Raw genomic sequence first — 13,008 nt, 5'->3', positions numbered from 1 at the left:
GGCTCGGCTCCTGTCTCAAAGGAAGCGTTGCCAGACATAATGCACTAATAACTGGTGCGGAGCGTATGGAAGAGAACCCGGGTCCTATTTCTGAGCCCACGATGCCGGGATGAACTCTTTGTGACACTTTCTCTGCACTGCTACGCTTCCAAGAGCATAATGAGCCAATTGTAATTCCTCTCCTATAGCTTTGTTTTGAAGTACATATGAAAAAGAGGAGAAAAAAATAACATTGGATATTTAGTGGGATTTTTCACTGGGTTTCAAGAGAGAACTTGCACAAAAATACAATCTAATATTCTTAAAGCATATTCTCAATATTGTATCTTGACTAAGGCTAACTGTGCTGGTTATGTAACCAGATTCAGTGCTAAAGATGTAAAGATTAGCTCATCTGTTGCACATGGGTCAACCTTCAGCAGTTTTTAGTCGCTCTGATCAATTCACCACCATTGTGTGCTGACAGAAAAGACAAAGGGAGAGAGGGATATTGTACATCCAATTACACAATGGAGATTTTTTTTTTTCACTCAAACTTGGCTGTAAATACTGTTTAAGTGGTGCTAGCCCGTAGTTAGCTTAGCCAGTTAGCCTGTTAGCTTCTTATTTGTGATTCCATCAGTGTGGTTTGTGGCTTGTATTACCCCCAGAAGGATTAAGAAAAGGATTTATTATGGTATGGTAACAAGTTAATTAGAACTGCTTTAATGTAGCTCTGTGGTCAAACACATTCACATTTTGGTCAGGCTCCATCACTGACAAACCTCCATAAATGTACTCCACATTAATCGTGAATTGTTTTGCTTGCTTCTTAAATACTGTGTAAACATGAACAACTGTGGATAGCCTTTTTCTATTGACGTCGTTGCCTGTGGATTCTTGCAATAATGTCGAATTGATGACATTCAATCGAAAAAATTATTTCTTTCAAGATTTGCAGCAACATGAGCTATTCTAATTCACTTCATCTCCCAAAGGCCATGACTTTATACTAGGGTCAACATTAATCGCGATTAATCAAATTAATCGCAAAAATAATTAATCGCGATTAATTTAATTAATCACGATTAATTTAATCATCCTATTTCAACAAAAAAAAAAATATGTCCTTATATTCTATTTCATGAACCTTAAAGTTTGCAGTTTCTGTCCTAAAGGTTCAGCACAAAAAGAAAATGTCTCTACAAAGTGAGTTATCAATCCCGGGATCTTCAGAAATGGCTGAAGATCCCGGTTCTCAGCTGCTGGGCTTCTCACATAAATATGAAACTGTGGATTTGGTCAATGAAATGTGCAATCAGTAATCACATGCTTTAAATGTAAGTGTTTTATGTTGGATAAAACATAAAAACATAAAAAATGAATATAATTATTAGAAAAAAATTAACTGCGATTAATCACGATTAATCGCATTTCACAAGTGCGATTAATCGCTATTAAAAAAATTAATCTATTGACAGCCTTACTTTATACTTGATATATGATGTTTTCCAGAATACTAACCAAATCGCTTGAATCTCTTACAAACTAGTGACCTTCAGCGACGGTAAATGCGCTCGCTCCGACGTGATATGGCGAGCTTTTAGTCCTGACAATGAGCAGTCGTCTTATCTGACACAGTGCACGTGAACCTGCTCTGCTCCCCCACCGCTGCCTGGTGTGATGTTTGACAGATTTCTGCCTCTCCAGCTAGGCTCACAGTGAATGTCCATCTGGCTGCCTCCCATGGGTACTTATTATTCTCAGCCAGCCAGAGGTTTCGCTGTTTCCGAGCAGTCAGGCCGGGCTATAGCCTCAAAGCGCTGGAGAGGCCGACCAGAACTGCCCGCAGATGCTCCGCTGGGCAGCCAAACGGTCGGCGATAGTGTCGGGGCATGGTGCGGGGTTTTTCAATTACACAATGAGATGGCGGAAGCCCAAACACGCTGTCCGAGGGAGGAGAAGTCCGAGCAAACGGCGAGCACACAAAGAACAAGCCAAGAAAAGCTACATCAAAGTTTGGCCAGATGATTCCTCTGTGTAGCAGCCATCACAGAACCACTCCCAAGGTGATGGCGAGAGTCTGTTCGTTAAGTTGCAATCCAGTTTCAAAGGTTCAACTTGTGAAGAAGAAAGTGCATTATCTTTGTGGCCACTTGCTTGATATTTACTGTAGTGTATAAATAAATGAAAGAGGGAGCACATACATTTAGAATTATTCTGCCTTTAGTAGTGTGTGAGAACTAGCTTTGCAGATAGCTAACAGTCTCCAATGAAAACCAGGAAGCGTCTTGCTGTATAGAGTTCGGGAATGTGACGTCATATCGCTAAGCATTATGGGATTAGCAGCAATTGTAAACTACTGGAGATTTTAAAAGTTAAAATACTTGGACACCACAGTGGTTTAGATCAATTCAGCAGCAGTAACTCAGCAGCTAACAGAGTTGTTCCATGGCTTTTTTTACTCCACTTTTTGTACTGTTAGTCATGTATAGCTGTTAGTCAATGGAAATGTATGGAACAGCTGCAAAGATGGCGGATCTCCATAGTAACTGTGGAATTTCCCGAACTCTATTTGTGTGATTTACTGAAGGACTGTAAAACTGTAACATACAGAAACCCAAAGAATGCATATTACAATCTTGATTGGTGTAAATATACAATACATATACAAAATAAGTAGCTTAGAGTTAACTATAACATTAGTATTAGCGAGCGATTAGCACAATGCTAATTTACATGGAAAATGCCATGGGGATACTAACGGTATTAGCGCCTAAAATATTCTTATAAATTACGAATTGGAAGCATACTAAAATGACTATATTTGGTGTCTAATTCAAGCCATGATCACTATCATTTGAATAGTTACACACAGATATTTTAGTGGGGCCAAAATAAAATGCTACAGGCTGAAACACTGTGTTGTGGGACTGCTAGGAGCATGACTGAACTACAGAAGCTCTGCGTGGACCAACCACAAGAAACTCAAAACACAAAAAACTCTTCCCACAAGGGGGCAGTACAATAAAAGTTAGTTGTAGTCAGAAGCAATTCCTAACTTTTCCAAAGCTTTTCTAACATCCCAGTCTCCTTATACAAGCAACACCCTCTTTTATTTTAGCCATTCATTAGGAAGTCATTTTCTGGCAAACACATTTCAACTCTGCATGTTGACCAGATTATCGGAACGGCTATATGGGCTTACATTCGTTTCACATTTCCATTTTTGCTAATAGTAGAAATTCACTGGGCAGACGCTGAGGGCCACAGATAGCGCTCAAACAACCTAAAGTCCACGGTTTAGGCCTCGCAAAGAAATTTCCAACCACCATTTGACCTTCCTGTCCCTTGCCTTCTGCTGAGTGCCCGTAGAAGCACGTCTTACCAAATATGGAAGAGCTTGTATCCTTTGAGAGTCTTGGCCATTTTTCGCTCAGCTTTGCCAGAGTTCAAGTGTGGCCCATTTGCCAAACCGTACTGACCTATTACGCCTCTTGTACGGTCTCAGTTGCAGAGAACAAGAAATATGTGTGCGCCAGAGACATTACAAATAAAATCACTGCTTTCCAGAAATGTTGCAACAACAACTTCCAATGTAATGGCGTGATAAGTGAATCCGGTATGATTAAAGATGGCCCAAAGCACATCTACAAGCATGTTTTCACAACTTTCAGGGAGTAAAGCAGTACAGTGATGTTTACTATAGCCAGAACTTTAACGATTTTCATTTGGACATTCTGACAACTAAACATGGAAAGAGACACTGCCCTATGTATGTTTATACCGACTTACACTTCCAACTGTCTCCGTCGCTGTTTTCTCATTTAAATAAAATTCAAATTGAAGGAACACGAAGCGCGGGACCAGTGTGGATCCAAACACATGTGGTTGAAAATGCCATGGGAGAGGGATTGCACTGCATTGCATGTCTTAGCGAGCAAACCGCATCATGCCAACAATCCACTGCCACTACTGTTTATTATTTATTTATATTTATTTATGCATCTACTGCCACTGCATGACAACGCGCACCAAATGAAAAATGAAATAAAGCCTTACCTCGTGTGGAATCGTTGGTCACATCTGTAAGCAAGCCATTGGGGGGGGGGAGAGAGGGAGAGAGAGAAAAAAAAAAGCAACGTTAGCAAATTACAATGTACTGGGAGCTAAAGTTCGGCGTAGGCACTGGCTGTCATCGGCGCGCTGAAAAATTATGGTGTTCCCAGCATTGAACGGAATGGGGGTTAAGAATAGTCCGTATCGGGAGCAGGGGCATCATTTATTAATCTGGGGACATGGAAGTGTGTGAAAGTCTCCCAGGAGAATCCCAAGTTTGAACAAGGAGCATTCATATTTGTCTTTCTTTTGACTGAGTGCCATGTTTTTTTTTTAACAGAAGAATGTCACGGGAAAACACTATATATTTATTCACAAGGCACATTCCAGTGGTCTTTGTGTCTCTATGCACTCTCTAATAGAGTATGGCTAGGGTTGTGTTTGAAAGAATCAGCGATAACCCTTAGGGAAACTGTCAGTAATGAAGTGCAGGTATTGTCAAAGCCTGTTAGAAAATAATAGTAAGTGTTTGGAGCAATTAGCAAAGAGAGGGTATGCAGATGAAGTCAACAGAAGTCAAATGACTGTCAATCATTGAAATGCCTTGAGCTATATTAGCCTGTTCCTACAAATGCGTACTTGTGTTTGCCAATGAATGGTGAAGCCAGGCTCTATATCGAAGTATGTCGAGATATGCTATGTCCATTTCATGGATCATTTCTGCAGTTTCTCGATCATTAATTTATTAGAGGAAGTTCAGTGGGAGGAAACTTGTAGAAATATGATGAAGCATTTAGCACAGAGGCCACTTTTATGCGCTAATTCTTATTGAAAATGGCCTGTTCATTAATTGATCATCTCTAATCAGGCTTTGACCTCATCGAAATGTGGTTGGTGGGTTGACAACAGCTGAAAACATCTTTACTTTACTTTAATCTATATTGAAGGGACAATGTACAATTGAGACATTAAGCTCAAAGCTACATTTTGTCATAGAATAATGAGGGACCTAAAACCAGCCCCTGTCAGCACCGGCAGGTTTGGCCTCTCAGCAGCCACTTTCCTAATTCCCCGGTAAAAGTACTATAACTTGTTGATTATCCCATTCTTTGATTGCTTTATATGAAAACGCTGATTGTGCAAATGAAGTTTTGCATATTGGAGCTTTTATAATTTGCTGCGTTTAATAGCTAAAGGCTAATGGCTAACGGCTACAAGGAATTAAAATACATTGACCAGGCTAACGGATTCTGAAATCTTTCATAACCTCCTTTTGATTCCTATGAGTGTCAATGATGAGTTTGTTTACCATGTGCTTCCATCCTCTGTGATTAAAAGAATGACAATATACATGTCTGAATAAATAACTGTTATAAAACTCAATGAAAGCTAGAGTGCTAACAGTAGTGCCCATAGCACAGTTTCAAAACCGCTGGATTAGCATTACAAATGTTCCAGCACCACCACAAGAGTCAAGCAACCACAGAAACCAACAAAACCCTAAAAAACATAGTATAGCACAAACTCATGCAAGCACCAATTCTTTCACCCAGGAAATATACACTTGGTTTCCATTACCGCACACTTCTTACATTGAAATTGGTCCCTCACCGGCAGTGTACCTCTAAACCGCAGTTTTGCTTTGCTGTAAATACGCAATAAAACAAGTGAGCGTGCCGCCCTGACAATAAGGCCATGTTGTGCAAAGGAACTGGTCGGATCATGACTAATTTTGCACTCCCCTTGCTTACAGTGCACTTCCTGAGCGGTGTTTTTCGGTAATATGATTTATCGCTGTTGATGTCTGTCCTCTGAATTAATTTACATTTTCTTTCCGCGCAACAATTCCCAAAGGGGGACGTCCGGGACGGGGAAGAGCGAACGTTACACTGTATCTGCTTTTGAGCGCGGGGACAAATGCGTTTTCAGTGAGACACAGAGAGTTAGGGGGTGGCAAAGAAGCAGGCGTGGTTCAATCTCTGGGACGCTCATTACCATTTCTGTGTGACAAAAAAGTCCCCCCGCTCGCTGCCATTGTTGTCGCTAAACAGAGAGCTCAGCTGAGAGGACCTTGAAGATTCACGCCGGGAAAATTGGACCCCAGGGAGAAAAGGGGAGGAGAGAGGCAGGGACTGATGTCAGACTTCAAGCGGCATTCCAAAACACCTGGGGTTTCAGTGACATTAGCAGCGGCTTGGACTGGTGCAGCAAGAGTTTATGGACCTAACAGACATGACTCTACTCACCGTACGACCGGTCGAGCAAGGAGTGATAGTGAGTGATGAGCATAGTAATTTGGCATGGGGTGCCCGTCGGACACCGAGTTAGCGGTTCGATCCCCACTCCAATCTGCATATACTGGGGTGGTGTTGCTCGTCAGAAGGGTTGTTGGCCCTTGATATTGATATTGTTGGCCCATGGTATATTTTTATATTTGCTAGCATGCCGTTAGCTGAGAGCCAAAGCTCGTATCAGAATTTTATCATGTGACATTTACAATACAGCCTGCAAAGCGCGCTCTAGACGAACCCATTCTCTCACTCCGTATAGTCTTTTCTTAACATAGAGATGTTTAACCTTTTAATCCTCGCCTGAACCAAGCAAAAGTTTCTCCAGTTTGCCGTTACCTAAATCTAAAAGATTCTTGAAAAAAGTGTCACAATACTGTAGCAATGAAAAAAAGACAAAAACGAGGAATAAAATACAATAAAAGAGCGACAAAAAAGTAATGAAAAAGGGATGAAAAAGTGACATGTATTAAAGAAGAACTAAGTAACTTGTTTACCTTAATAAATCCTTTTCGTAGTCCCTCTGGGGGTAATGTAAGTGTTAATGGGATGATTGGGGGGTCTGGTGTCCCTGTCCAGAAAAATGCCATTGCAACTCTCCTGCCTCCGGGTCAGAGGTGCAATACACACTAATAGGATCACAAAGAAGAAGCTTACAGGCTAGCGGGTGAAGCTAACTGTGGGCTAGCACCACTTTAGCAGTGTTTACAGCCATGTTTGAGTGAAAATATTATCTCCATTGTGTAATTGTATGTACAATGTCCTTCTCTCCCTTTGTCAGTGTAGTCTTTTTATTTTTAAAACTTTACACGGTGTGGCTTTAAATGAATATTTTCTTAAATCTTGATATCTAAATATGCGGAATCGAAAAATGACACAAGCCAGTGTTCTCAAACTGTATCTGTATTTCTCTTCACCTAATCACATCTGGTCTTTTTAAGTGGGGCTTTTTTGCAGCGCAGTGAACACTATTGATTTCTTCACAATTCTGCAGTGCAAAATTGGAAGGCTGGCCAATCAAAACCGGCGGAGGTAGCATGGCCCTAAGTGGATTAGACTGGTAAGGATGGTCTGGAAGCTTTTGGGAACAACCAAAGCCCTGGTGACTTCAATAAACCCATTCTCTGAAGCAGCAAAAAGATGGAGGAGAAGACACTTTTCCACCCTCTCTCGCCCTCCTGGTTTAAGCAGATAAGCTCCTTTCAAGGTCTTAGTTATGCTATGGAGAAGCCACAACAATATGAAAACTTTTTTTCGACAAGGGCCAGGGAAAGCCGAGAACTCTTTCTTATGTTGTCTTTCTTGTATTGACAAGAGGGATTAAGGGATGTTTGTAGTGGTCAGTGCAGGGGGAAATTACTAAAGCGTTTGTGAGGCGAAAGTGGCAAACATTTGATCTGGCTCTCAGACATGAGGTCAGAAAAATTAGGATTTCTGTTTGACTGGCTCTGGCTGAAGGGGGACTGACAGTGTTCCACTATTGTCCTAAATGAACTACTGCCCTATAGCTTTATGTGTTATACATGTTATGTTTTCGCTTTATATGTAGAAACAGTTGGGCAAAAATAGAAAAATATAGGTACAGAGACAAAACCAGGGTCATTAAGCGAAATAGGTCATCCACATTTGCCACCTTGGGGACATTGTGTGTTTGCATGTGTTTAATGAATGGCCTTCTTCACAACAAACAGAAATATAAGAAGAAGAAGGTAGAAGAGGTAGACTCATTATACACTCTTAGAATGTACTCGAAACACATTTTTCGATTTGCCCTTTCAACACCCGAAATGCTAATACAAACGCACAGAAACAAATCGTCTGTGTTGTAACCTTGTCCAGAAAACTTAAGATTAAACTTAAAGAGACAGCGTGGCGCCCTTGGAGAGTATTTGGGCTGCTGTATTTGTTCCTTTGAGACTCGTGCAGCTTTTGGGACAAGGACATCAGTTTCCCCCCAGGGAGACTCTTTGACACAAACGCTCTTGACTCTTCCACATTCATCACACAACAGTCACGACAATAATGCAACCGACAAGATAGTACTACTTATAATAGTGGATTTGGAATTTGGGGTAATGATACTAAGAGATGATTAATTAAATATGCCTCCCACCAGCACAAGATATAAAGAATGTATTTTACAAAACAGAGCCTAATATTGGATGCATTCTTTGTTTGTGCTTTGGTAGCCTCAAGCCACGCCGCATTACAAATTCTGTAATGGAAATTGTCCATCCTTCTACCTGAGACTCATTAAAAGTGGACTGAGGCAAAATAGCAACAACTTCCCTGTCACAATTTGGATTATTATTATTATTTTTGCCTGATAGTGCTTTATCTTGAATTCTGTTTTACGCCGTTATCGAAAAGCAAGTTTCCTTATACACATTCTACTGTGCAATCTTATAACTGGACCCGAATCCAGCTACTATGTGCCTTAGGCGTCGTACACACTGGGCTGTTAACCCAAATAGTTGACTTACATTTCAGCTCCAGCTTTATCCCTCCAGTCCTTCCTCGGCTCTTTACAAATTGATAAATTTTGCACAGACTGAGCGTATTTTGGCCTATCCCGCCTTTTTTTTACCCCCGCAAGCACACACTTGCAACACAGAGAGACAGTGCATGTGGCCGCAAGAATGCACACTGCCACTAATTAGAAATCAAAAGCATTGGATCTGGAAGGCAGCCGGAGGGGGACCAGTGCATGTTGTCGGTCAATTTGGAGCGTAACAAAAACGGGATGGGTTCCTCATGTCACTGTTTAACCTACTCACCAGCGTGGAATAGGAGCAGCTGTTTCTGTACAGAGGCATATAATGGCACCGAATGGCTAGGGATGGCTATGCTCCAGCTTGATATAGAGCGAAGTGTGAAAGAAGAGGAAGGAGTGAAGGATGCTCTTTGTGGTCATTCTTAAGACCTGTAATCATTATAAAGGCAAGGCAAGGCATGTTTATTTAAACCATGCATATCGTGCACAAGGCAACAACTTCTATGATAATTTCACTAAAACAAACTGGCTTTAGAAGTAACAGCTTTTCTTGCAGTATCCTTTTGGTGGCTGTCAAGCAGTAGTAGTGCGATCTAGGGTTGTGATAGCAAACTAAGTAGTATTACTCTTCTAAATACTCAACTTTGATCAGGCATACATGTAGAAACATCTGAAATGATGGTTTCAGAGCCAAATGTAGCTCTTTAGGACAGCTCACGTGATTCTTTGGATGTCACATAAAAGGTACAGTCTGGAAAGTCCTGGGTAGTCCTGTTTATACCCAAATCTGTCCTGGTCTAGAAATGGTTTAGTCATCATTTTCACAGTAAACACTCGAAAGGTTTAGGCTGTTTACGGAGGTCAATTAAGTATATTTCTAAGATTAAGTAAACTTAAAGCAGAACTAAGTAACTCATGCCCCTAGATCTCATAAGCCATAACGACTGGTGTGGTAGCATGTTGCGTTTTTTCACTCATTAATCGTTCGTGAGAGTAAATACTACCCTGACAGACAAAACAAAGGGAGAGGGATATTGTACATCCAATTACACCATGGAGATACATTTTTCACTTAATCTTGGCTGTAAATACTGTTTAAGTGCTAGCCCGCAGTTAGCTTTGCCCCGTTAGCCTGCTAGCTTCTTCTTCGTGATTCCATCAGTGTGTATTGCGCATCCAGGTAGGAGCAGGGAAGTTGCAAGGGTAGTTTTCTGGCCAGAGACATCAGGTGGAGATGAAAGTCCCCCCAATCATAACACTTGTATTACCCCTAGAAGGACTACTAAAAGGATTTATTAAGGTAAACAAGTTACTTAGTTCTTTAACTTTTCCTGTTTCCAATTTTATGAATTTATTATAATTGCAGCATAAGCAGAATTGCAGTAGCAGTATAAATAGTATGGCCATATTAGCAGTAATAGGAGTGTTAATGAGTTTATATTCCATGTTATACCCGAACACCAACATCCAATGTGGCCATAAGCTTCCGTTACCCGTGAAAAGCAATATGTGAGTACCGATTCCGAGTACTTCTAGTATCACTGCATGTTAAGAATGATATGAGTTGTACACCATCTGAGCTGATATAAACCCGCCTTTTCCCTCCACCAACAAAGACTAAAGAAATGTCAAAAGAGGATACAGATGGCCCCGGCTCTCACTGCCTGCATAAAGTATCAAGAAGTTTACTCAAGTTGCTCTGCCTGCCAGATTGCCTTCAAAAACCGAAGATAGAAGACATTGCAGTTTACCATTTCTTCTTCTTTTTTTCTTTCCTTTTTTTCTTATACTTGCAAGTTGAGGTGTGAATTTGTGAATGACAGCCTGATGAGAGCAGTTAGGGAGAACTTCATCAGACTTGTCAGGATGCGATGTGGGCCAGTTTTAAAAAGGGTTCTCTCAGGCGTGACTGGAGAGGAGCGCCTCGCCAGATGTTCGCGTCCTGTCCCAGCTGTCTCTCCTATTCACTAAAACACAAGCGCTGCGCTACCGTTCTCTTCCCATCAGCTCCCAAATCGTTTGAACTTGTGCTAATTCTGTTCCCGGATCAAAGAAGGAGTCGAATGCAGGATGTCGGCAAAATTGGGTGATTGAAAACAAAATTTGAAATGTGTAAGTTTAGGGGCATATTAAAGTCACCAATGAAACACCAAGGGTAATCAGATCATCGCTCATATTGTCTCCCCTGACTTCTAGCCCAGAGATGAATGACTGAAGGTTGGATACAGCCTTTTACTGCACGAGGAGCTGATGAAAAGAAAGCAGGGATTTTATGAAAGTCCAGGTCTTGAAGCACTCGTTCTGGCCCCTTCATATCAACCACTAGTGGAGGCAGAGGGGGAGACCCTACAGGCAGTCGTGCGTCCACTGCTGCAATCAAAGAGCAAGAGATTGGAGAGGTTTCCTTTTGGCGCTGGTGTGAGTGAAGCTGAATGAGAGAGTGGATATTATCTGTAATTTCAGGCACAAAAATCAGCTTTGTACACAGATGTGCCCAGTACAAAAGAACTACGGACATCAGTCAAACTTCTTAAAGGGGCAAATAATACTAAAGCAGTTGCATTGTAATGAAAAAGGCATCTACTCAGCAAGCACAAATGCCCTTAAATTTGATAAATCAGTGAAATACTGGTCTGCAGTGTTGGGCAAGTTACTTTAAAATTGTAATATGTTCTATATTAGTGATTACAGCTTTAATAATGTTATATGTTTGTATTACATATTACTGTTTCATTAATGTAGCTGAGTTACACTACTTTTAGTTACTTTGACAAAATATAAACTAAACATAAAGTATAAAGAAGCCACTAGGCAAAAGTGCAGTCAGCAATTTCCTTTTCCTTCTTTATCCCCACTCTCTCGTGTTTTGTTTTGACGACATTTATGCACAACTGCAGATTTTATACACCAGTGTCCAACCTGATTTAGTGCTGCATTCTGTTTGGGGACATTTTTTTATTCATACATTTAAGTGCACTTGTGACTTGAGTTACATGAATTGTATTGACTAATGTATTCCCATGTTTTGTTTCAGTAATACTGCATGTTATATTCCTTAGTTACTGAAAAAAGTAATATATAAAGTAGTATATTTTACCCCCCAACACTGCTGGTCTATAGGAACGTAGTAACTTAGTCAGTGCTGCCAACAGGAGAGGGGGAAAAAAATCCTCATCTTTTCAGTTTCTTCTTCAAAAAAAAAAAGAATAATGAAGAAACCAAACAACAATTGCACAAGAGAATGCACCAACACCGCAGACATAACAACAGCGTCCCACAAGCGACTGCAGATCAATCTTAAAAGCCACAACCCACTCCTTTGAAGACAATCAGCATCTCAAAACAATGGTTTAAGAGGGCCATGGGCAATGGAAGTGAGAATAGACTTTTGAGTAAACAATGGCGAGGTCAAGCCCCTCCCTAATGAAGCTGTATAAATGAACGAGCGATGTGCTGTCAGCTTCAGTGTGTGACAAAGAAAGTGACGAAAAGTTCACCATTCTAATCAACCAGCACAAACATGTGTTGCGCTAATTTACTTGTGAAATGATTTGACTAGCGTAGCGAGTTTACATGCGGGTGCTGACTGTCTTAGCACTGTAAGCATTCAACAGATAATTAGCGGTAATGAGTAAACAGTGCTGCCACAGGATACACTTATTGCTTTTTAATTGTGTTGTGGAAAAAAAGGAAAGGTGTGTGTGTGTGCGTTTGTGTGTGTCGGGGCTTGGTGAGGGTGCACCTGCGCGTTGGCCCGTGGAAAGTGCAGGTGCATTCATTACCCCTGGACAGATGGATCAGCAGACGCACGGCCTTTTCCTCGCTTTCAAGGCAACACGCTCGGCACCATATGCAGGGCCCATCATTAAAACTGATCTTTGACCTTTCAGGAACGCACCGGCCATTATGATGATGTTAATTAATAATGACCGCTAATGGGGGGTTTTCTTGTTGTGGTGGAAATAAATGCTGGTGTGTTTATGCTGCAGAAATACAGCCAAAGGGGTGGGATCTACAGGAGTAAGCAAAGAAGTAAGTGAGCGGAAGTGATGGGGCTGCTAGTGTCAGACATGTTTAATATGGAGAGGAATGTTCAGTATTACCAATGCGAGCTCATCCGACCATTCATTTAAGCACTTTGACCTCGCAGCCAACTGTGGTGAGGGATGTGTACTGTATGGCTGACGC

The 13,008-nt window shown here is 41.2% G+C and overlaps 1 protein-coding gene across 38 annotated transcripts in view; it reads right to left on the bottom strand.

Moving 5' to 3' along the window:
- LOC306980831 (receptor-type tyrosine-protein phosphatase delta) overlaps positions 1 to 13,008 on the bottom strand; it is a 441,722-nt gene that overhangs the window by 320,774 nt on the left and 107,940 nt on the right. For all 38 annotated transcript variants that reach the window (XM_079580272.1, XM_079580307.1, XM_079580305.1 and 35 more), the window contains exon 3: positions 4,042 to 4,065. The gene's annotated coding sequence lies outside the window, so the exon portion shown is untranslated. The remainder of the gene's footprint in view (positions 1 to 4,041; positions 4,066 to 13,008) is intronic.

Source organism: Gobius niger (genome assembly GCF_951799975.1).
Source record: "Gobius niger genome assembly, chromosome: 21".
In the NCBI taxonomy this organism is placed as follows: Eukaryota; Metazoa; Chordata; class Actinopteri; order Gobiiformes; family Gobiidae; genus Gobius; species Gobius niger.
The sequence above is the reverse complement of the archived record's forward strand: the minus strand, read 5'-3'. Positions and strand labels throughout refer to the sequence as shown.